At 40.8% G+C, this 24,840-nt stretch overlaps 1 non-coding gene across 1 annotated transcript; it reads left to right on the top strand.

Annotated features, from left to right (window-relative positions):
- The first annotated feature begins 86 nt into the window (after positions 1 to 86).
- On the top strand, positions 87 to 216 carry LOC119467212. Its single transcript, XR_005195749.1, has one exon. It is a non-coding gene; the product is annotated as a small nucleolar RNA SNORA18 (small nucleolar RNA).
- The last annotated feature ends 24,624 nt before the right edge of the window (positions 217 to 24,840 follow it).

The raw sequence follows: 24,840 nt of genomic DNA, 5'->3' as shown, positions 1-24,840 counted from the left end.
CACTGTGAGGTGATGGGGGGACTCTGTCCACATTCATTCATGAACGTGGGCACCTTCGATCTTGTGGCTCCACCCTCATATTGGCCCTTAAAGTCTACCCGAGTGGGGCTTTTCCTGTAGTCTACACACTGTTGGAAAAGCCTCATAGAGTAACTGTGGTTTTATTTTACTCACAGGACTCTTGTTAGATCTGCGGGAAGGAACTACAAGACAGTTGCTACAAGCATGATAAAGATGGTTACTGAATGTATGAAAGACCTGATGATTTACTTTTTTACCTTAGGTATTGGCACAGTCCACACGTCTGAACTATTCCTGAGTGTGATCACTGAGGAATGATTATGATTTGAATTCATTCATGTTTAGAGAGAATGTCAAACTTAGAACCAGGCAGATCCACCTGTACTAAAAATGACCCTAAAATAAATTGGTTGGAGAAATTAGATCTCAAAGATTCTTGATTTTTCTAAAGGTGAATTTTGAAATCTTCCTCAATATATCTATATTAAAAGGAGATGATAGAAGCCCAATAAAAGAATTATGGGAGTACAGGACAACTGGAGTAAAATAAACATCAGTTTCATTTAAAAGGGCTAACTTAAAGATAAATTTTTTGAAGATAGATTTTGACTCCAGCTCTTTAGAGGATCAAAAGTGACCTTGGTGGATGGTGGAAGAAGTCACAACATGGAATTCCTTGAATAAAAACCTATTGACTTTAAATAGTGTTGTCTAGTGTTACATATACACAATGAAAGAGAAAACATGTCTTTACACTGTTAAAGAAAAGAAAAGAAAAGAAAATGATAGAGTTTCACATTGCCCCATTCATGCCATCAGAAGTCTATGTAATCATTACAGTCAAGTATTAGAAATGCTCTCTTCTACAGCCACATTACCTTGCAAGGCCCATTAGTCCCTAAATTCTCTCCATGAGCACATGACAACGCTGCTTATTCCAGGTAAGGCTATGTGGTGAGAAACAGTGGTGCTGGTCTCACAGAATGTCTAGAGAAGTTAATCTACTCCCAGGCTGCAAACGCCTACAGCAGTTGATGACTGTGGTAAAAAGTGCTTTCGCTTTCATGAACTTTTTCAAACTTCCAAGAGAAGTGAAGGTAGAAACAAGCATGAGCCAGACTCCCTAGTTCCCCATCTCTTTTCCTTTCTTCTGGGTCTTATCCACACTCTGTACCCCCGAAAAAGCCCAGATTTTCTCCTGTACCTGCCCTATATACTCTATCCAACCATCCTTAAAGCAAGGCCTCTCCCAAACACACACAGTGGGGATGATGGCATCCCACATGGCAAGATGTTTGTCTTGACATGAGCGAAGACCAGAGAGACTTCCCCACACTCCCTCTGTACATCTATCAGCCTTCTGTACAGCTACAGTTCCAGGACATTCCAGTTTTAGCTGTGCATTGGAGTGGGGCATTGAAGGCCTCATAAAAAGTATAGCTTTCTGACAGCACTGATCATCAAGGCCACCATCTATTAAGTGGTTACTATATGCTGGTGACTTTATATATGTTAGGTTATTAATCCCACCACAACCCTAGCAGTATTATTACTTCCACTGAAAACGGAGTTTTAGTGAGGTTAAGCAAACAGCCCAAGGCAGCATAGCTAATAAAAGACAGAGCCAGGATTTAAACCTAATTCCATCTGACTCCTCCCACATGAAACAATTATAGCAATGTTTGCTGAAAGCTTACTACATGCCAATCATTGTTCTGAGCTCCTTACTTGTGTTAACTCATTTTATCCCACAACAATTCTAGGAAGCAAACACTGCTATTACCACCGTTTTGCAGATGAAGGCTCTCAGAGTGAAGCGACTTGCCCAAATCCTACAAAACGTAAGTGGTTAGAGCTGGGACTGCTATCCAGAGCTCTCTGCCTTGAGACCAATCCACTCTTTTTTTTTCCTTTTTTTTAAATTGCATTTTAGGTTTTGGGGTACATGTGAAGAACATGCAAGATTGTTGCATAGGTACACATACGGCAGTGTGATTTGCTGCCTTCCTCCCCATCACCTATATCTGGCATTTCTCCCCATGCTCTCTCTCACCAACTCTTTTTTTCATTTTTATGTTTTAATTGTAAAATTTTCCAAAATTCCTACTTCCGTGTCATCATGTAGATTTAACAATTATTGTCATTTCGCTATATTTGCTCCAGTTTTTGTTGACATACTTTAAAATAAGTTACAGATATCATAGTATTTTACTCCTCAATACTTCAGTGTGCCTCTCTAAAGATGGATTTTTACATAATTACAATAGCATTATCACACCCGATAAAATATATTGGCAGTTCACTCACGGCATATTTAAAATTCTGTAATTCTTCCAAAAGTATGTTTTTTACAGTTGGTTTATTCAAACTAGGATCCCATGAAAAATCATGAATAATATTTGCTAATTATATAATTCGAAAACACCTCCTTCCTACTCCCTTTTTGTACCATGACATTAATTGCTGAGGAATCAAGATCAGTCTATGGAATGATCTGCCTTCTGGATTTGTTTATTTCCTTGTGGTGCTTGTTAAGTTTTCCCTCTAGTTTCTGTGTTCCTTACAAAGTCGAATTTTAACTAAAGGCTTGAGTAGATTCACTTTTAGCAAGAATGCTTCATAGATGATACTAAACTTTCTACTGTACCACAGCTGGATATTCACAGTAAGTGGCCGCTGCAGCATCATCACAGCATCAGGTGATGACGTCCAGACGCCTCCACTGCAGAGATATTCGCCCCACAGCCACCCCACTCGATTGGCAGTCCTCTGGGGAAGACTGTCATGACGGTCCCCATCAACCTGTCTTTTAGTGGTTTCAGCATCTGTCAAAGATTCTTGTTTGAATTTTCATCCTATCAAAGGCTGCAAATGGTGACTTTCTGATCGTATTACTGCATCTGCATTCACAGCTGACATCCTTTGATAAAGTTTTCCTTCCTCAAGTGGAACCATTTAGTTATGCTGAAATTCAGTTTCTTCTAGAAACACATTAAATATTTAATTGTTTTTAATTCTCAATTCTCAGAATAGCCAATTATGTAATCATCACCTCCAGTGACAACAGGTGAGTTTTGTTTTGGAAGACATTCTCTTTGCTGAGTTTAATTATGTACCTGTGGAGTTTTATACATTTATAGTCATTTTTAAATGCTCAGGTTGTATCACACTTGCCGCTGTGCCTCTGTCTTTCAGAAATAACATTGGAATTAAACATTCTATATAGCTTATAATGTTGTTGTAGTGATTAAATGAGGCAGGTCAGCTACTGGGCTTAGCTAAGGGCATAAACAAAGAAAGAATGTGACAAACGTTAGTTACTCTTATTCTCATATCATCACCATCTAATGCTAAGTCTGCTCTAGGGAAGGAATTAGCGTCTTGGCACAGGCTGGAGAAGGTTCTCACCCAGAACAGTGACACATGAGGGCTTTGAAGGGCCAGGAACAGGTAAAGAAACTAGATACCTGGTAAAGTGAAGAGGGAGGAGGGAGAATAAAATTTTCCTGAAAAAAAAAAATTGTTTGTGTTTGTTTCACAGTTTTCTAAGGGCCTATTCCATTCCAAGATATCCAAAAGCATGCTGGTGAAACTAGAGCTGAGCAGCTGTCTCAGAACCTGTCAGAGTAGAAAGGCCGGGTCACTTCGAGGCTTCAGGTGGCTTCTCCTCCTGTCCTGCCGGCCCAGTCTTAGGTGTGGCATTTGCTGATGGCCTAAGCTTTTTGTTTCATGCTGGTTTGTAAGGAGAGCTTATAAGTGAGAAGGCAAGTTCAGTGTCATCTTCAAATGACAATGGTCATATGAAATACTAAAGATATATATTTTCCTGTAAAACTCTCCCACAGGGACTGAAAGTTTTTAAATAAAATATACCATCCAAAATCTATTAAAGTGAAAAAGATTGTTTTAATCTCATTTCTTTGAATTGTATTGTGAGAGGTATTGATCTTCGCCCAATCCAAAGTTAAGAACAAATAAATCTCATTGTATCTGAAACTCTGAAGAAAAAATGTGATGCTATTCTTTTCCTTCCATGGAAATTTTATTCTGGGGATATATTTCTACAGTAAATGCATGGTAGTTGCCAAAGAAACAAGTTAATGGCAGGCTTGGTAAGAGGGATTTCTTAAAATGAAGCGCTGTTCTATCCTCCCCACCGTGTCTTTGCCTTTCAGAATACTTAGCAGGTCACCCCAGCCTTCCACAACATAAACAAGGGTGTTGTAGGCATGAAATCACACAAAGACCACTTCACTTTTGAGCAAGTACACACATACACACACGTGTGGAATGTGCACGTCTGTGTTTAGGGGTTGAAAGTGGGGGCTTTCCTTCTTTCTCTTTTTATTATTATTATTAATTTTTTTTTTTTTTGGTCAGAGTTGCTGTGTCGCCCAGGCTGGAGTGCAATGGCACGATCTCTGCTAACTGCAACCTCTGCCTCCCGGGTTCAAGCAATTCTCCTGCTTCAGCCTCCCAGGTAGCTGGGATTACAGGTACCCACCACCATCCCAGCTAATTTTTGTATTTTTAGTAGAGACCAGGTTTCACCACGTTGGCCAAGCTGGTCTTGAACTCCTGACCTCGTGATCCACCCGCCTCGCCCTCCCAAAGTGCTGGGATTATAGGCAAGAGCCACTGCACCTGGCCTATCTTTTTATTCTTTAATAAAACATGTTTGTTTTCCTCACAACTTGACAGGAACTGGCTCTGAGATTTACAGAAATAACTGAAGCGATATGGCTCATCCGAATTATCCTGCATCTTCATTAGCAGTGATGCTCACAACAGCCAGAACTCCCAGTCGTGCCTCTTTTTAGGTCATGCTAAACTTTCCTTTATAAACATATTCAGTGGACTAGCATGCCTCAGTAGAATGTTGAGTGATTCGAAAAATACTTGGCTACCAGACAAGAAAGTAAAACAAAGCTAAGTGTGTAACGTTTAACAAAGGAACATTCAGAATCTTCCTTCTGGCAGAATCAAAGCAGCAAAGAACACCCTCAGCCTCCTCTCTCAAATAAAATATAATACGGCCAGATCATTAAAGAAATCCTGTTCTGAATTCCCTTGAAGTTTCTAAGGCAAAGTTTAAACAAAAATTATTTCCTTCAGAGACTCCTATGCATGATAAGTTTCCATCTGTGCATAAGGAAACAGCATAGCAGATTAGACACCTTGACTAAGAACAAATAAACACAACAAAAACAAACCTACATTTCATTTCTCTCTAGACCTGGATGGCTGTGTATTCAGGAAGCAGAAAACCGTCTATCTTTGTCTCTTAGGAAGAAGTTGTTTATCACTCCTTCGCTGTGTCGTGGCCATCTTATTCATTTACTTTCTATGATCACGTATTGAAAACCCATTCTGAAGAAGGTGCTGTGCCAGACGCCAAGTACATGTGGATACACAGACTCTGCTCTTGTGGGGCACGATATATAGTGGTGGGGACGGGGAGGAGATATATACAGATAGGTATGAGGAAAGGCAGGATGAGATGCTCTGGACGTCCAGAAAAGAGTATGTTGATTAGAATGAAGCAGTCAGGAGAGATTTCAGGAAGGAGAGAGAATGGGAGCTGCAGCATGAAAGGGACGTAAGTGTGGACAAAGTGAAGAAGGTCTTAGAGTACCATCGGGTTTCATCTCGTGCCTTTTTGCCTAAAGTGCACTATCTGCTCCTTTTCAACATATGTCACATGTAAGTCCATTCACACACTTAAACCAAAACTGAGTACATGAGAACACATGTTTCTCACCCACACATTAAAATCAAGTTGAGGCCAGGCACAGTGGCTCACACCTGTACTCCCAGCACTTTGGGAGGCCGAGGCGGGCAGATCACTTAAAGTCAGGAGTTCAAGACCAGCCTGGCCAATATAGTGAAACCCTGTCTCTACTAAAAATACAAAAATTAGCCAGGAGCGGTGGCAGGTGCCTGTAATCCCAGCTACTCGGGAGGCTGAGGCAGGAGAATCGCTTGAATCTGAGAGGTAGAGGTTGCAGTAAGATCATGCCACTGCACTCCAGCCTGGGCAACAGAGCAAGACTCTGTCTCAAATTAATTAATTAATTGATTGATTAATTTTAAAAATATGAAATCAAGTTGACTATTATCTCACAATTCTGTATGATCACAGTTTACTTTTTATGCCGCAATATATTTTTTCCATTTGAGTTGTCTTAATGCACCATTGTTTTCAATTAACTACCAGAAAACAGGTGAAACCCGTGATAGCTAGTGTTATAGTGAAGCCGTCCACTAATCAAGACCGTTGTGGGAACAGGAGTCTGAATTACTTGATCTCGTAAATAAGTGCATTCCCACTTTGCCATGAAGGGTGCTTATAATAAAGAATCATCTCTTCACCGCCGTTCCACTGTGTCAGTCTATGGAAAAATCAAAATGCACTTATCGAATGTATTTACATAAGCATCTACTGGGAAATTCCTACTCTAAAGGCGCTGTGTCAAGTCGGAGGGCTCAGGACGGCTCTCTGCAGGCATCTCACAGCCTGGAGGGGGAACTCACACCCACCTCTTATGCAGGGTGTGATGATGGAGCTATACACACAGACCCTTGGAAGCACAACAGACAAGTATATCTAATGCTCATATTCTATTTTTAAAATGAAGCTGGTTTTCATTTGCATATGCAGATGTGTATTCCTACTCTTTGGGTTTCTACTTGTAAGATAAGCTCAAAATGTTCTTCAAACTTTTTCGGCATTAGCCTTAGATCCTATTTATACATGAATCACCTGCCAAATATTAGTATTATTTTTAAAGCCATTTGCAATATGGACGAAAAGACTGGTTTCATTTACTTAACTTGAATGTGAATGATATTTCACTCTGTCCAACATTCAAATATCCTTTCAAAACCAAAGATTTGCCACAATTGAGGATACTGAAAAACGTGCCACATATTTTGAAAGTAACTTTAAAACATATATATTGGAAAGGCATTTAGAAATGTTTTAGCGAAAGTGGAATCGTTTCAATATACTTTCCTACCTCCTTTGTTACCTTTGTCCACTTTGTGTTGCTATAACAGAATACCGCAGACCGGGTAATTTATAAAGAAAAGAAATTTATTTCTCACAGAGGGCATGTGAGAGGGAGGAAGAAAGAACAAGAGAGCAACGCAGCGGAACGTGCTTTTGTAACAAACCCACTCCTGCAATACCAACATTAAGCCATCCATGAGGAGAGAGCCCTCATGACATATTACCTCCTAGGAGACCCCACCTTCCAAGACTGTTGTGTTGAAATTTCATTTCCAACATGTGGACTTTGGGGAGCACATTCAAACCACAGGATATGTCTAGCAAATTCCTAGTTAATGTTCACAACTCAGATATCGCCTCCTAGATTTCCCTCTGCACTCCCATGCGATTTTTTGAAACCTATCATTGCATCACTAAATCCAAGTCTAAGACACCTATGCCTTTGTTTCCTCATCTCCAGGAGGTGATAACCGATCGTACTCATAGCGGTAAAATAAATTAATGCCATATAAGAACAGCATGCAAACCACAGTATCATAAAAGTATTCACTGTTATTGACCCAAGTAATTACCACATAGCAGGTCACCAGTATAGGACCACTGAATAAAACATACACCTTGTACAATAGACACATCAGAATTTAGACATCCAAAGGTGTGTTAGCCTCTTTCATAAAATGAGTTACAATCTCACTTCGTAAGTTAAAAATAAATATTCATTGAGTCTAAGCTGCAGCTTTATGCATTGAAAACAATACCAACTTATTTACCTAGCACTCTAAAATTTTACAAAGTACATTTACAGGGAGGTAATTAATTTAATTTTCTTTCACACTGTGTGATACAGCTCTAGTGCCAATCATAAATGACAAGTCCATCTGGGCTCCTCTTTCAAAAGTACCTAAGTAACCAGAGAGGTGCAGTGGCTCATGCCTATAATCCCAACACTTTGGGAGGCAGAGACAGGAGGATCTTCTGAGCGCAGCAGTTCAAGACCAGCCAGGGCAACAAAGAGAGACCCCCATCTCTACAAAAAAATTACAGAATTAGCCGGGCATGGTGGCACATGCTTGTGGTTGCAGCTACTTGGGAAGCTGAGGTAGGGGGATTGCTTGAGCCCAGGCGGCCGGGAGGTTGAAACTGCAGTGAGCCACGGTCATGCCACTGCACTCAGCCTGGGAAACAGAGAGAGACCCTATCTAAAAAAAATAAAATACAAATAAAAACATTCTAAGCTGTAGTTGAAATCTGCAGTGACTGTTTAATCAATGGGCTTCTAATGGTCTTTTTATTATGATTATCAAATGCCTATGTAAACATTTCTTCCTCTAAACTTCACCCTCCTGAAAAGGGGCAGCTGTGGATGACTATTCCCTTTCTATACCAGTTTCAACAGCACAGTGGAGAGGGGAGGGAAAAATAAACACACACATTTCTAACTTTCCAGCCTAGTGACTGGTCTGCCCTTTCCCCTGGCCAACATCCTCAAAAATATGATAATGAAGTGGTTTGTGTGACCGTGAAAGAGTGGGTCCGTTTTCCCGGGCTGGAGCCAAAGCGGGGAGAAGGTATCCAAACACAGCTGCAGTCACCTCTCCCTGCTCAGTCATTTCAGGGAAATGCACTCAGCATATCTGGAAGGAGGTCAAATAAGGGACAAAATAAAAGGCTCTCTGGGCTGGGTGGTTCTCTCCAGATCCTGAAAGCAGGCTTCAGGCCTATACTACAGCAATCCCTCTGACTTTGGCAATAAAATTAACGAGAAATATCACAGAAAAGACCAAAGGAGGAACCAGTCAAATCTCATTGTCACAAACTCTCAGAAATTTGCTTCACTATTTTAATATTTTCAATATAGCTGACAGGAGTGGACATTAGTTAACACGAATGACAAATTGGCTCAAAATTGTCATTTGTAGCTACAGAGAGTTTATTATAAAGTATGTCCCAGTTAGAGTTTCACCTAATGGTGGGTTGGGGAAAAAAAATGAAAAAATATGTGCATACTAACTATTTTCTACAAAGTATATACATAGTAAATAATTCCATTGTTGAACACTTCTGAATTATATGGCTGTGAAAGTGAAGGGGACCCCTTAATTGAACCCCTCAATTGAGAGAGGAGCCCACTAAAGCACAGAGCACATTGGTTAAGTAACAACTTAGGGCGGCCACCTTCAATGGGAAGGTCTCTCTCAAGTTACAGACTGAACTCTAAGCCTGGCCCAGCATTCATTGGGCACATTATTTTCTATCTACATTTCATAATATGTAACACAAACTTCAGCAATTATTGATCGTGTACTTTCTGCTATATCTTTATGTAGGTTAATGTTGAAATAATAAAATGAGAAGCCATTCGATTGAGGTGGATTTAACACCCTGGGTTCCTACCTAAGGAAACTAAAACCTAACTCAGCCTCATTTCATGCAAGTGGCTAATTTAAAAGAAATGAAAGTTAAGCTCAATCAATCACATAGCCAACTATGCATTGATTATATTGTCTTGACTTCCCACCAAGATAGTCCAAATAAGGCAGTTTTTCAAACTTCAACCAATCAATTAATTTCTTTGCTTTCTCATTCACCCTATAAAAGCTTTCCCATCAGCCACCTCTGCTGAAGCCCTGAACTACTTACGGTCTAGAGCTATCCAATTCATGAACTGCTGTCTGCTCAGATAAAGTCTTTAAAGGTTTAAAGTTCTAAAGTTTCTCTTTTAACATCAATCTTCTATTTGACTCTGCTGTAAACTTCTTGAAAGCCACCACTATGGTGAAATGATTCTGAATCCTCCCACTTCTGACACCTCTGGGAACAGTGCTGAAAATCCAATGTTGACTAAACCCCTTCCATTGGCAAATAGGCCCAGAGGGGCCGAAATGAGGGAGTCAGACTCAGTGAAGCTCTTGTCCTCCTAAAGTTTACAATGGAACAGGCAGTCAGACCTAAACGGCTCTAATACAATTTGCTATAGTAAAGGTATAGACTGTTCTGTGTGAATGTAGGTAACAGGAAGATTAATTCACCTGAGAGTATCTGACAAAAGATACTCAAAATGTGGTCCAAGAACCAGCTGTCTTTATTACTCCATATGAAATAAGCTCATAAATTAAGAGTATGTATTTAGAAACTCTTACAGCACTTGACAAAGTAGAAATTCTGCCTACTAAATCTAATAATAAAAAATTACAGCTCGTGCTTAGAGCTTTTATGTCTGTGAACAGATTGGAAATTTTCAAAAGAAAAAGAAAAAGGAAGGAAGAGAGAAAAGGAAATTGGCCCTTCTTCACAAAGAAGTTGAGAAGAGTGGTCTTTGATGAATCAGGCTTGGCCTAGCCCTTGCAGATGGGTAAGACTTCCACAGCTAACCATACGAAGCAAGGGTGGAATGAGGCCAGTCAGCAGCATCTATTCAGAAGGAGGGATTCCAGGAACAAATGAAGACAAACACAATTTGTGCAGTCGGAAGATAGGAAGTGTGAGTCTCCATGGGCGTGTGGGAAGAGAACCCAGCATTAGTGAATGACGTAAAGGTTGGGAGATTTTATTCTAACCTGAAGAGTTTGCAGTTCATAGTGTCGGCAAGCAGAGAGCTATGAAAAGCTTTCGACTGGGAAGTGCTGTAACAGAATCTGCGCATGGCTAAAGGATGTTCAGTAGCTACTTGCTAATTGAACCATTGCACATGTGCTAAAGGAGCTGTAAGCTCAGCTGTTTACCTAGGCCAGGCAGGTTCGGTGCATAGGAAGGCGAGGTTATCAATCTAGCAAGCCCTTGCCTCATCTAATGGGTCACCTGCCATCCAGACCTTTCCAACTGTTTTCATCTGGAGATGCACACCCAGTGTTCCAGATTTCCAAGAGCAGCTGAAAAGCTGGGTTTGTATGGTAACTTCTAAATTACACATTAACAATAACTTCAAAAATTGTTGGCCAAAGAAAATAGGTCTACATGTTGGGTTTCTCGTCTAGACCCTGAATTTACATTAGCACTAATTTCAAAAATTGTTAGAAGACACTATGAATTACACAATATCACTAACGTTAAAGATTGCTAGAAGATACTATGAAGGTCAAACAAAAGAGGTCCACATGTTGGATTTGTTGTCCAGACCCCCAATCTGCATCTCTGTTTTAGCAGAAGAGAGGCCGATCACAGTGGTTCACGCCTGTAATCCCAACCCTTTGAGAGGCCAAGGTGGGTGGATCACCTAAGGTCAGGAGTTCGAGATCAGCCTGGGCAACATGGCAAAACCCATCTCTACTAAAAATACTAAAATTAGTGTAGTGTGATGGCACGCACCTGTAATCTCAGCTACTTGGGAGGCTGAGGGGATGAGAATCGCTTGAACCCGGGAAGCGGAGGTTGCAGCAAGCCAACACTGTACTCCAGCCTGAGCGATAGAGTGAGACTGTCTCAAAAAAAAAAAAAAAAAACAGAGGACCGCTACATCTGTCAAAGTGATCAACTGCTCCTTGTGTATTTTTTGGACCCTAAAGCTTACAGAGATTATTTTTAATACTCATGATGTGATATCTGCACTGTCCTGCGATGCTCTATTTTCAGGGATGATTGCTGGCATTACTGATTACTGCTGGTGTGTACTGATGTGCCCTGGTCTCGTACATACCTAAAGTTCCTTCTTACTTAGTTCAGCAGCAAAACTTGCGTGCAATTACAGCCATCCTTTATAGCTTTACTGCCTGTAATTCCATCACGGAGGGGTAGAGCAGGGTGTGATTCTTATGCCTTCATCCCTTAAAACCAGAGCACTTGTCATCCTGGACCAAAACTGGGTGTCCCCATCCAGCCTTCAGTAAAATAGAGCTTCATTCTGCTGCAGCATTTCACTATTCCCCTTCCTCTGAGGACTCTTGTGCAACTGATGTTGCCTGGGCTTGATTTCAGCCAAGATAAAGGCAATACGGAGATGCAGCTGGTAGCCCCTTTAGGAGGCTTCCAAATTACGGGGCACTTAGAAAGGAAAAAGGTTTTCTTCCAGTAGGTTTCAGAAAAGAAAAAAGTCTGCCAGTAAATTTGAAATGTGTTTGTTAGAAAGGGTGCTGGGGGGTGAAGAGGAGAGGGAAATAAAAAGAATCAATAAAAACTCTCTTCCCAGCTGTTCTTTCCACAGCCTGCATAAAGAAGACGCATCTTTTTGATTAAAGTGCAGCTTTCATGCCCTTCTCTGGCAGCCTGCCGAGCTGGCTTAAGGTGAGCTCTGCTATTTTAAGGTGGAATTGTTTGCATTTGACTTGAAAAGACTCATTATTCCATAGCTCACTTTTTCACACTGCCTCAGAGGGGAAGTAGCAATTTAAACCTGAAGAAACAATATGGAGGAAATGACCCCTAGCCCCTGAGGGAGAGTTTAAAAAACAAGAATCCAAATGACCTAATTCCACAGTTTTCACCATTCCCGGTGGTACTTCCTACGGTTCCAAGAAACTTAAAATCGACTTGATAGGGTTAAATGTCTGTAGACACTTACATCATAAATTCCCACAACGAAAGATTATTATTCCATTGTAAAAATCACTAAATCTTCAGATTTATTCAGTTTAGGTGGACTTTTTTGTTCATTTATCTTGTAAATGTATCCACTTAGAAATCCATATAACTGCTCAGAATTTGAATTGATTCCAGCAAAGGATAAACATTGGGGATTGCTAGCTTGTTTTTTGTTTTTTTTTTTTTTAAGACTGGGTTTCACCATTTTATTTTAGTAAAATATCTTGGTCTTTTAGCCTGAAAAGTCACTGGGTCTGTGTCTGAAAAACAAATCAATGCGCACACGCACAGACATGGCCGAGCTGTGCCATTAATCCTGAAATAACGGCTGCCTCTCTCTATTCCTCTGCTGTTCTGTAACACTGATGGGCCTGCTGCCTCTTAGCCACGATGTGCTCCCTGAACTACAATTACCTGAGCTAATTACTGGGTTTCTTACCCAACTCATTATATAATTTGTTAGTCTCAAGTTTAAAAAAAATTATTAATTATTGATTGTCTTTGTGGGCCCAGAGTTTGTGAAGCACTTTTAGTATGATTTTTGACCACTTTTAAGCCAAACTAAAATTGTCAGTTCCCCCCCAAGTGAATGAAGGGATTCTCTCTCCACCAAGGAAATGCCAAAGAAATCTGAAAATCTAGTTCCAGTAGTGACAGGAAGGAGTCATTAGCTCTCTCCCTTTCTGGGCATAGACACAGCTAACCAGCATTAACATTAAAATGGATTCGACTTTCTTCATTTGTTTGTTTTTGTCGGTTTTGGAGACAGGGTCTCACTGTCACCCAGGCTGGAATTCAATGGCATGATCAGGGCTCACTGCAACCTCAACCTCCCCAGTCTCAGATGATCCTCTCACCTCAGTTTCCCAAGTATCTGGGACTACAGGTGCTCACCATCATGCCCAGCTAATTTTTTTTTGTATTTTTTGTAGAGACAAGGTTTTGCCATGGTGCCCAGGCTGCTCTGAAATGCCTGGGATCAAGCAATCCACCTACCTCAGCCTCCCAAAGTGTTAGGATTACAGGCGTGAGTCCTGCATCCGTCCTGGCCTGACACCCAGCCAAGAACAGATTCTTTGTAGCAGTAAGATAGCAAATTCCAATTGGACGCTAGTATAATATCACATGACAGATAAAGATGGATATCAAAATATTTTACCCCAAAATGTTTCTTTGCCATATTTTGAAATGGTCCCGAAAAGCCATTTTTGTGGGGGAACTTTTGCATCTGTAAAGGATCCCTATTAACATAACTAGATCTTTCCCCTTCCAGGACCTCCCAACTCTGAACAGATTAACTGAGAGTCAAGCACCTTTTAAAGGTCTAAACAGGAAACCCTTGCCATCTATAATCTCTAAGGGCAGCCACCTCTGAGACGTCTTCCATTAATAAGAACTTTGTTCTCCACAACCCCTTATTATAACTCAGACACTTCCTGTTCTTGATTCCAGTCTTTAGATAATAACTTAACTCTCAGCCAATTGCCAATCAGAAAATCTCTGAATCTACCTACGACTTGTAAGCTCCATTTCAGCACACCCCAAGCCATCCCCCACCGCCCCTCAACACCACCCCCATCTCATTTCCACTTTGAGTTGTCCTGACTTTCCAGATTGAACCCACATATCCCTCACATTATATTGATTGCTATCTTATATCCCCCTAAAATGTGTAAAATGAAGCTGAAACCCAACCACTGTGGGCACATGTTCTCAGGAAACTGTGCCTTAGGTAACGGTCACTCGTATTTGGCTTAGAATAATCCCTTTGAAAGATTTTACAGAGATTGACTCATTTTATCAACACACCTTTTAGCAAGACTGTGTCTCATAAATATAAAGCAGGAATTTTAAGTTTATTTTTTCCCTTCTTTTCCAAATCTCACTGTTCTTTTGTTATTACTAGCACTTGGAACTGACATTTGAGTATTTCCCCGTTGCACTGAAATAATGCATAACAATCTGCACATATCTGGTACAGAAAGATCGTTTTCCAGAAACAGAGAGAGGTTTCTTTGTCTTGTAACATAAGGAAAATATAATCATAAATTGAAATGTCCATGCTATTGTTAATTTTTTAAAACTATAGAACAAAACAATTCCACACAGAGTAGATGGGAGATGAAATGGAATACTTTTTGTCACCTAGCAAAAATGGTTTCGCTTTTCCCATTCTATCTATTCTCTATCTCTTCTCTCAAGTTGTGAAGTTTCTTTTAAAAATCGTTTTTAAAATAAATAGTTTGAATTTAACACATGCAAGGAAGGGCCTTGATATAACTACTCACAACACACTAGTGGAAATCACTGAGTTGTGGGGACAGTTCTATAAAATATTTCTGCAAGGCAATGGAACAATTTACTTTTTTCAAAAGACTGAGTCAAGTCCTTTTAGCTCCCAGAAAGGTACAATCTACCTGAGTTAAAAGATGGGAGTCACTGATGGCTTTAGGCAGAGACCTTCCTATGTCAGGACCTGGAAAGGGTTTCCCTAGGCCCACATGTGGCCTCAGCTTCCCTACACACATTATGTCAGTAAATCATTAATTTTTAGTGTTAGTTTCCATTTGAGAATTAAAGCAAAGGTCATGAGTTTTCTTCCTATGCAAATATACGTATGTCCATGTATCACCCAAAAAGCCCTTTCCTGGATCCCACTACCCAATTTTTAAGTTTGCCCAGAGGCGATGTGTCTCTAGAGCTAGATTCGTGCAAAGCAAGCCCAAAGTCTGATTTACTAAGCCAGAATGCCAAATTACTCATTTAGAACTGGCGACATGGCTTGGCCCAGGAGCTAGGCCAACTGTCGGCACATTCCCTTTTGGCCAGTAGAGCTACAAAGAAAATCAAATTACAGATCCAAAGACTTCCTGGTGATTTTAGAAATAGAACAGAGGAAGTGGATGTTATCCTGCAATAGCAGCCTGATCAATTTCTCTTCTCCATTCCAAGCACATTTGTGTCTACCTTCCAACCTCACAGTCCCCTCTCCCCTAGTTGGAGTTTGTCAGATTCCAATATACAAAAGGGAGGGGCTGAGAAGGTAAGTCTGTCTGTCACCATATAAAATTATTAAGCCAAACAAGCAGATTTGGGGACCACTCCAATCATTTCTTCTTCAGGATGTATTCTTTTTGAGGATTTCAGAATTACTTTATTAGTAACGATTACACATTTCTTCTGCAGCTGGCTATAAACTGAATGTTTTTCGTTTGCATTTCAAAGAGAGAACTCAGGCTGAATTTTTCTGTAAGTCTTGTGAGCTCATCTTCGTTGGTAATTATCAGCTACCAGGCATCAAATATAGAGTTGACCCTCGTGCTTATTTGCTGTAATACAGGGCAACCATGACACAGACCATCTAAAGCAGCTGTTTAAATGCATGGATGGTATTTTCCAAGGATATCCACTTCTTAAGTTTTTCTTAGATTATTATTTCATTGTGTTTGCTTTTGGAGCCCAGGAACACATTAAGAAAAAAAAAAAGTATAGTATTTTCTACTTGCTGCTTCACCTAAAACGATCTCAGTCTCAATCTCTCTCTCTATCTCCCCTCTCCTCTCCCTCTTTCAGTAAATGTCATTCAAAGTTAAGGATCTAGAAATTCTTCTTCAGCATATCAGCTACCACAGCAGAAGTCTCAATCTCTGTTGGTAAGACTTAAAATTTTCTCCTAAATTATGCTAATGAGATCATTTGCACAGTGATGTTCTGTTTTGTTTTTTTTAACACAGGCTTGTCCTGTGCTCTTTTCCTTGTAAGGAACCAGGTGAAGTAAGGCAAAGAGGTTTTCCTGTGTGTACAGAACAAAATGGCAAACACGAGGGCTGTGGGAAAGGCAAAGGCTAACACAGAGCCAGAGAAACAGACACCAAGCAGTTTAGCAGAGCCCCAGGGCCAAACAGGAGAACCCCAATATAGAGCGGAACAGAAGTTGGAGCAGGGTCAAGGTTAAAGCAGGTAAAAAGATGACAGGAAGGTTTCTAGAGGCAGGGTGCCAACTCACCTGGCTGCTGAGGTCATCTTTTTAAAAGGGCTAAGATGATGTGAACAAAGTCAAACTAGGATTCAGGAGGGCAAATAGGAAGCATTTCGTGAAAGCTGTGTGAGAGGAGTAACAGGTCAAGCAAAGCATCTCAGTGCGATCCAGGCATCCCAGGAAATAGTAGCTTTATCTCCACTGTGCTGAGTGTAAAGATGCTAACTGCCTCCTTTCTCAACCAGTTGCCTCAGTTGAGGCATCACAAAAATCAGCACAGGATACTCCAGGGATACTCATTATCTTCAAGTCTCCTGATGAGTTAAATTTCCTCAGAGCAAATGAATAGAAATAAAATGTAAGACAACTCAGGATTCATAAAAGCTTCACCTTGGCAGAACGCCTGGGGGGTCCAAACTTCCAGGATTCCGATTTGCCGTGCTTTCCTTCAAAACTAAATAGAAACGTCCAACAGACCTTCTCTCTGCTTCCAAAACATGTTGAAGTTTGTCAAGAGTTTAACTTATATTTTGGAGAAATGGTATCACTTAAGTTAATGTTCTTTAGTAAATACTGATTAAAGATATGCGCAAGAGATTTTCATTTGTATTTTTTGTCTTCAGAAGAGAAAACTCTCTTCTGAAGATAAACACAAATTCTACAAGAAACACTTTTCATTAAACCACATTGTGGTTCTTATTTTGTGGACTCCCAGAGAAGTTACATGCTTCTCCACTAAAACCCCAGTAAACAGCAGGCCAGGAATCATGCTTAACTGCTAATACAACACTGAGAAACTACTAGTTAAACAATACTAACAGACCCAAGTCATACAATTTTCCTGCCAAACATTATATAGAAAATGTTTTCATCTTTTCCTTTAATTGCATTCAACAGAGAGCTAATTCATTCAATTGCATTAATAGGTATTTAATGACTTGTTGAAGAACCTGAGTGAACTTAACACTGGTGGCACAAAAGCTGTGTTGAAACTATAAGTTCTTAGGTATCCCTGCAACAGTAAATCAGTGCATTTGCTGGAGAAGAGCTTTGGAGAAGAGCCATCCTTTCACTTTTTATCCCCCTCAACCTGCTAATTCCAAACAGAATTTTAAATTCACAACTGGTAGCTTCCATTTCCTTTAAGGAATTGGGCAATGACTATTTGTCTTAGTCCTTTTGGGCTGCTATAACAAAATGCCTTAGACTGGGTACATTATAAATGACAGAAATTTATTTCTTACAGTTCTAGAGGCTGGGAAATCCAAGATCAAGGTGCCAGCAGATTCCGTGTCTAGTGGGCGCCCATTACTCATAGACGGCACCTGCTTACTGTGTCCTCACATGGGAGAAGGGGCAAACAAGCTCCCTCAGACCTCTTTTATAAGAACACTAATCCCATTCAAGAGGGCTCCATCCTCATAATCTAGCCACTTCCCAGGTGTGACATCTCCATTACTGGGGATTATGTTTCAACACACGAATTTTGGGAAAACAAACATTCAGATCATAGCACTATTGCAACCCGTAATTTTTAAACATGAAAATAGAGCCGATCACTTTACAGAGAATGAAAGTGTTTCATGCCTTAACTTGGATAGTGCTCACATGAGTTAGGATTCAGGCAAATTGCTAGATATATAGATTGCTGATTAAATGACATGATGCTATAAGCCAAGTGCTAGATGAATGCTGGAGACAACAAGAGCTGTACGTGTTTAGAGAAGGAAGACAATCCTATCCGGGAATAAAGTAGGACGAGGTTTTATAAGAGGTGAGATTTGAGTTGGCATTAAAAGTTAGGAACACTCAGACTAGAAGACAGAAGGCACCGTTGCTGACAGGAGACATTCACTGTACCCACAGGCACGGAGGGGAAATGACACAGGAACCAGTAAATATATATATGAGACACGGGAAGAGTATTTCCTTGACTTTCACCAAAATAGCACTTTATTTACATATTCTTCATTTTTATTAGGTCCCCATCCTCCAGTAATCTAAGCTAAATTGTAGTACGTGATTATTTCAAGCCAGTTATTCCAAAGAAATCCTTTTTATTTTTAATAATTTTTTTTTAATAGAGATGAGGTTTCACCACGTTGGCCAGGCTGGTCTCGAACTCCTGACCTTGTGATCCACCTGCCTCGGCCTTCCAAAGTGCTGGGATTACAGGTGTGAGCCACCATGCCCGGCCCCAAAGAAATCTCTTTATTCACATGACCTGTCTTTTTCTTTTTTTTTTTTTCTTTTCCTTTTTTAAGACAGAGTGTGGCTCTGTCACCCACGCTGGAGTGCAGTGGCATGACTTCGACTCACTGCCGCCTCTGTCTCCCAAGTTCAAACAAGTCTCCTGCCTCAGCCCCCTGAGTAGCTGGGACTACAGGCGTGCACCACCACGCCTGGCTAATTTTTGTATTTTCAGTAGAGATGGGGTTTTACCATGTTGGCGAGGATGGTCTAACCTCCTTACCTCGTGATCTGCCTGCCTCGGCCTCCCAAAGTGCTGGGATTACAAGACCTGACTTTTTTCATAAGGATTGCAAACAAAACAAACAACAAATATCTCTGGTATTTGCAGCATCCCCTCGGAATTTCCGTGACATGACATCATCTCAGGTGATCTCTCAGAACTGAGACTTGGCATCACTCCTCTTTCAATGAGCCTTAGACAATCATTTATTTTCCACTTAATCGGTTTAGTCCGTGGAGGCTGCACTTCACCAGGAAACCATTTGGGAGAAGGAGAAATATTCACTCAAAATATCTTGGTTCATTGAGCCCATTAAGAATCAGAAAGGAGGCCGGCACAGTGGCGCATGCCTTTAATTCCAGCACTTTGGGAGGTTGAGGTGGGTGGATGACTTGAGGCCAGGAGTTCGAGACCTGCCTGGCCACCACGGTGTGATCCCATCTCTACTAAAAAACAAAAAACAAAAATCAGCCTAGTGTAGTGGTACAGGACTGTAATCCCAGCCATTCCATCTCAAAAATATTCAGCAAGGCTCCATCTCAAAAAGAAAAAAATCAGAAAAGAATAGCCACCTTTATTCTTGCTGTTGCTTTACAATCTTTTGTCTTAGGTAAGTCAAATTTAAAGAAAGTCTCTGGCACAGGAGTGTGATATTCTTGTGTCTGTTTACTTCAAACATTGTTTAGACTATTCCTCTGGTCTAAAATAACCTTATCCAGCCTACGCATGACTTCTAGAGAGTTTATCACATCCTTCATGGAAAATTTCTTTTTCTTCAGTATCATGGAAATGATAAGATCCTGACAGGAAGACTGAGCACCTGAAACATAGTAGTGATGAGTGGAACTAAAGTTTAGGTTAGTTGAACAAAGTTAAGTTTACAGAAGAGAAAAGTTGCTGACAGCCAAGAAAAAACGATGTGAAATCAACCAGTTCCCCACATGCATTTTGAAATGCAAATACATTTAACACTCAGAGAGGTGCAGGGGAATCTAGCTATTTTGGGCTATTCTGAGCAAGGACAGCTGTATGTTCTGAAACATATGGCTCAACATTTGTAAAAGGGAAAGGGGTGAAGGAAGAAACCACAGAATGGCAAATTTGAATTGGTCATTTTGAGATTCCTTAAAGTTCTGACATGAGAAAAACGATTCCCTAACACTCAGCGCGCTAAGTATCAGTCATTGGGGAACACTCTGTCAGCTGGTATTTGAATTGGAATATGTGGAGATGGGGTTCTTTCTACACAACAGGCCAGTGCACAGGCCAGTGCAGTTCACCCCAATCAGCAGGACAATTCCTCCGTCTCATTTTGTCCCTGTATATGTGCTTGGGTTGAACGGGTCATGGAAAGGAGTGGATCGCTCTCTAAATATGACAGGAGTTCTTTCAAGGGAGCTGGGAGCCAAAGGACTTGCTTTTCTGGCTTCTCAAGTTTCCAGTGCCAACAAGGCTCCCTGGAACCTCCAAGCTATGACACGATTATGCTCATTTCAAAGGACAAAGAGGACCAGCCCTCCAGACACTCCCAGACCAAAACTGTTTTTATTAAGGATTTTCTCCACTTACCTGGGAGTGGTTCGGTTCTGGAGCTTTGTGGAGGTATTTCCCCGCACACTCCTGCCATCCTGGCAGACAACTGTACATCCTAGCCTATTTCACATCCTCCTCCCTCCTTTTCTTATCTCTCCCTGATGTGTGATTTACCCTGCCCTGTACCCTCCACCATCTGGACCAGACTTTCTGCCTCTCTGTACCTAATTATTCCTCTTATTCTCTAGAACTACCTCTTCCCTTTTGCCTATGACTCATAACCTTTTATTAACAAACAATTGATTCTTTGCTCTTCCAATGTTCCTGGCTCAGTTTTTCTTTTCTGTATTCTGTTAGGTGCACACTGACGGGTAAATACAAAAGTATGTTATGTTACTACTCACCCCAACACACACACACACACACACACACACACACACACATAGAGTAAACCTTTTCTTAACCTCACTGGGGTCACCATGCAAGTAATATTTACAGTCCCAGAGATTGAATCTGCAACACCCAGCTGAAAAATCTTTAAATTTCAGAAGGCAAATGAAAAGAAAAACATAAATGAGTAACACGACAATTTGACAATGAAGAAAACCAAAGAGGAAGAGAGATCTGAATATAAAATGGCTAATATTAAAGGATAAGAGAAAATATGAATGAGATAATAAGGGAAGGGAAAAATCGTTTCTCAAAAGGGGCAGATGTATTGTCCTTATTTCTAGATCACAGACAGGGACCTAACAAAGGAGCAGGTATCAGGAACTCTTTATTTTGAATTGTCTGTTGACTAGTGTATTCTGGTGCAAATCACTTAATCTCTCCTTATGTCTCCACTTCAGTATCTATAAAACTATATGTAATAAATCTAAACCACGACCCATGCGCAGTCTAAGGAACACCTGATTCAAGATTATTCAGGGTGACACTAATGTTCCAGGTTATTTCTGCTATGACTGATATTGTCAGAGAAGCCCAGAAAGGGTTTAGAAATATTTGAAGATAAGAGTTGGAGCCGGGGAGGGATTGACTTGAGACTTCAAAACAATACCCTCACACTTGTGATCTCAACACTTTGGCAGGCAGATCACTTGAGGTCAGGAGTTTGAGACCAGCCTGGTCAACATGGCGAAACGCTGTCTCTACTAAAAGTACAAAAAAATTAGCTGGGCATAGTGGCACACACCTGTAATCCCAGCTACTTAGGAAACTGAGGCACAAGAATTGCTTGAACCCGGGTGGTAAAGGTTGCTGTGAGCCAAGATCATGCTACTGCACTCCAGCCTGGGCAACAGAGTGAGACGCCGTCTAAAAATCATAATTATAATATTCTCAAAGGGACACTGCCAGAGGACAAAATCAGCAGGATTTTTTCTTAGTGATGATTGATGGATTCCCCGTCTACCTGGGAGTGGTTAGGTTTTGCAGCTGTGTGGAAGTGTTTCCGCTGACATTCCTATTGTCCAGGCAGGTTCATTCTGAAAAGCAGCTTGCTGACAGGGGTGTGCTGGCTGCAACAGAGGAACAATGACGGTTAATTAAGAAGAGGACCCAATAATGAGAAATCACAAGCTCCTGGGCCGCAAAAGTTTGCCTGACTACTTAACTCGGCAGTGCCTTTAGACTCTTCAGCCAGTTCTGCCTGTCAGAGCTCAGAGAATTGTCCTAATTGGTACAGAAAAGTTTGAGAAATTATGCTACAACAAAATGGCTACAATTTCCTAGAGAGAGTTGCAGCAGGAGGAATTATCATTTGAAAATTCATTCCAGGTTTTTGAGCAATTCACCTAAAGATATCTCCAGTGGAAAATGTGTCCACATTTTCATAGGTGGATATAATATGAAATACTTTTCATTTGTGCAGTATTTTCAGTTTGTGTGGGACCCACATATATTCTCTCATTTTTTCCTCCTATGCCCTCCTTCCACCCCAGCAACGCTATGAGATTGTCACTATTACCCACAGTTTACAGATGAGCAATCTGGAGCCCACATACATTCGTTCATCTGGGTCCATGTCGTAAAGTTCTTAAGAAACCTTGCTAGGACTTAATCTCAGATTTTCTGACTCCAAGTTCACTGTTCCTTCTTTTATCTTATTTTCACCTAAGAAGATAAAAATGCATCAATTCAGAAAAAAAAAAAATAACAAGAGTTAAAGAAAAAAATGAAAACAAGGCAAGGCATGTTTGGTGTTTGCCTAGAATTCCTGATTTGTGATATTAAGAGTAAGCTGATTTATTTCTCCAAATTATGCTTGTTTCTAGACATATGCTTGGTTTCCCAAAAGGATTAGCTGATTCCACTAAAAAGTCTCCTAAGCAAGTGTTTCATAAACATTTTTAGTCACTTGGCGCTCATTGACTGAACCAAACTCTGGTCACACTAGCCGATATATAAAAATATGAAAATGAATTGAATTGAGGGGAGGAAGATGTAACCATAGGCGGACGAGACAAACACCGAATCTTCACAATACAAAACAACCGGGAGATGGGTTGATGGTTGATTTTGCTTCTTAGTAGGACTTTTCTGAATTTTTCAAATGACCTCCAACAACTATGCATGACTTCTGTAATTAGGAAGGAAGTTATACATTTTTATTTATTATAAGAATTATGCTGTGTTAGCTGAATGAACTATAACATTGCAATTAAGACCCAGAAGTCACAGCAGCACACATTAGGTACAGAAGAAACCATCCTGAGACGCCTCTCCCTGAATCTCCTGCAACTCATAAAGGGACCCCACCCTCCAGATCATTATTAAAGGTAATGGTTCTAGAGGATTCTGAGGGAATAACACAGTCTATACTTACTCCCTTCCCCAACCCGGTGCAAACGACAGTCTAATTTAAACATATTTTTAAATCTTGCTTCATTGTGTTGCTTATTCAAACTCAGTATTTTAGAAACGTATTCCTGTTAGACAGAAGTACAAGCAGCCTGGATGCTGTGGGGTTTGTTACAGGAGCCCCGCATGCCAGGAAGTATGGAATCGTGAAGGGTGACAGGTGGAGCAGACACGGGGTGTACATAAGCTTGTACAGAAAGGAAATAGCAATGAGGATGGGCTTTGCGCAAACGTCTCCCTGGTGTCTGACCTCTGTGGGCACACCCACACGGAGCATCCCCGACCGCCATCCCCACCCTCCCTTCCTCTTGCTCCATTCCTTCCCACAACTCTGCCCTTTGCTTCTATCACAGCGTCACTTGCCAAGGTTCCTACATGAAGATCTATTGAGTCATTTGAAAGACTTGTAAGGGCCCACATGGCTAACACACAAAACAAACAGGAACTGACTTGTGTGCCTAGAATGCATCTCTTTCCTCTGAAAAAGGAGTGGCTGGGAAAAAAATCCACAGAGTAGGTTCCAGTGTCACTACATCTGGAAGTCGAGCTGGAGGAAACGAGTCGGATGCTTACCTAGTAGCCCTCAGGGGTTCCTGGGACCAAAATGAATAGAGCTTTTCATTTCATTTTGCTCCCACCTGACTTTATAATAACTCTATGAAGTGGATTTTTCAATATACTCTCTGCTCTTACATCCCATCGTCAGCTCACTTCCACCCTCGCCTCTGCTTCAACCAGTTGGGGAAAAGTCTCTCATACATGACTATTGGCAAAGTGTTCCCACAAGTCATTAATTGAATCCTATTTCCCATAATACCTATAGTACAAATTATTTCACATATCCAATTGCAGAAGAGATATCCCTGAATTTGTTTTTAAGACACTCATACAACTCAACTATTATGGATGGAAGGAAATCTGGTCTTTAGCATTATATACTGCTGACCTACTTTGTCAGGATCAAATTGATAAATATGAGAAAATTAAGCTAGACACTAAGGTCCATAAGGGTAAAGACCATTTCTCCCCACGTACCCCAGTGCCTAACACAGGCCTGGCATGTGGATGGTATCAATAGCATTTGAATTAAAATGTAATCAAATTGAATAGAAGTTTAATGATATCACCAAGCTTAATTAGGCTGCAGTATTGTCAAAAAGAAAAAAAAAATCTGGATCCTAAATAGACTAGTAGGTTCAGAAAACCCTGCCTGGTGGGTTTCCGCCTGCACAGTGTAAACAGACTACAGCATTGACTAGAGAGAAAATAGGGAAGGAGGAATTTGCCTATGCAAAGCCCAAGAAGTCGGCACTCCCCACCACTGGGTATGAAGCCCGGTGAGATTTGGCAGTCAGTCCTAGCCAAAGGGGAAAGAAGCTGTGCTGTCTTTGAGGACAGGCTTTCTGGAGAGACCTGCTCTCAAAAATCTCAAGGCCATGACAAGTC

The sequence above is a fragment of the Cebus imitator genome, unplaced genomic scaffold (assembly GCF_001604975.1).
Source record: "Cebus imitator isolate Cc_AM_T3 unplaced genomic scaffold, Cebus_imitator-1.0 Scaffold266, whole genome shotgun sequence".
Classification (NCBI taxonomy): Eukaryota; Metazoa; Chordata; class Mammalia; order Primates; family Cebidae; genus Cebus; species Cebus imitator.
This window is presented reverse-complemented; position numbering and strand designations above follow the sequence as displayed.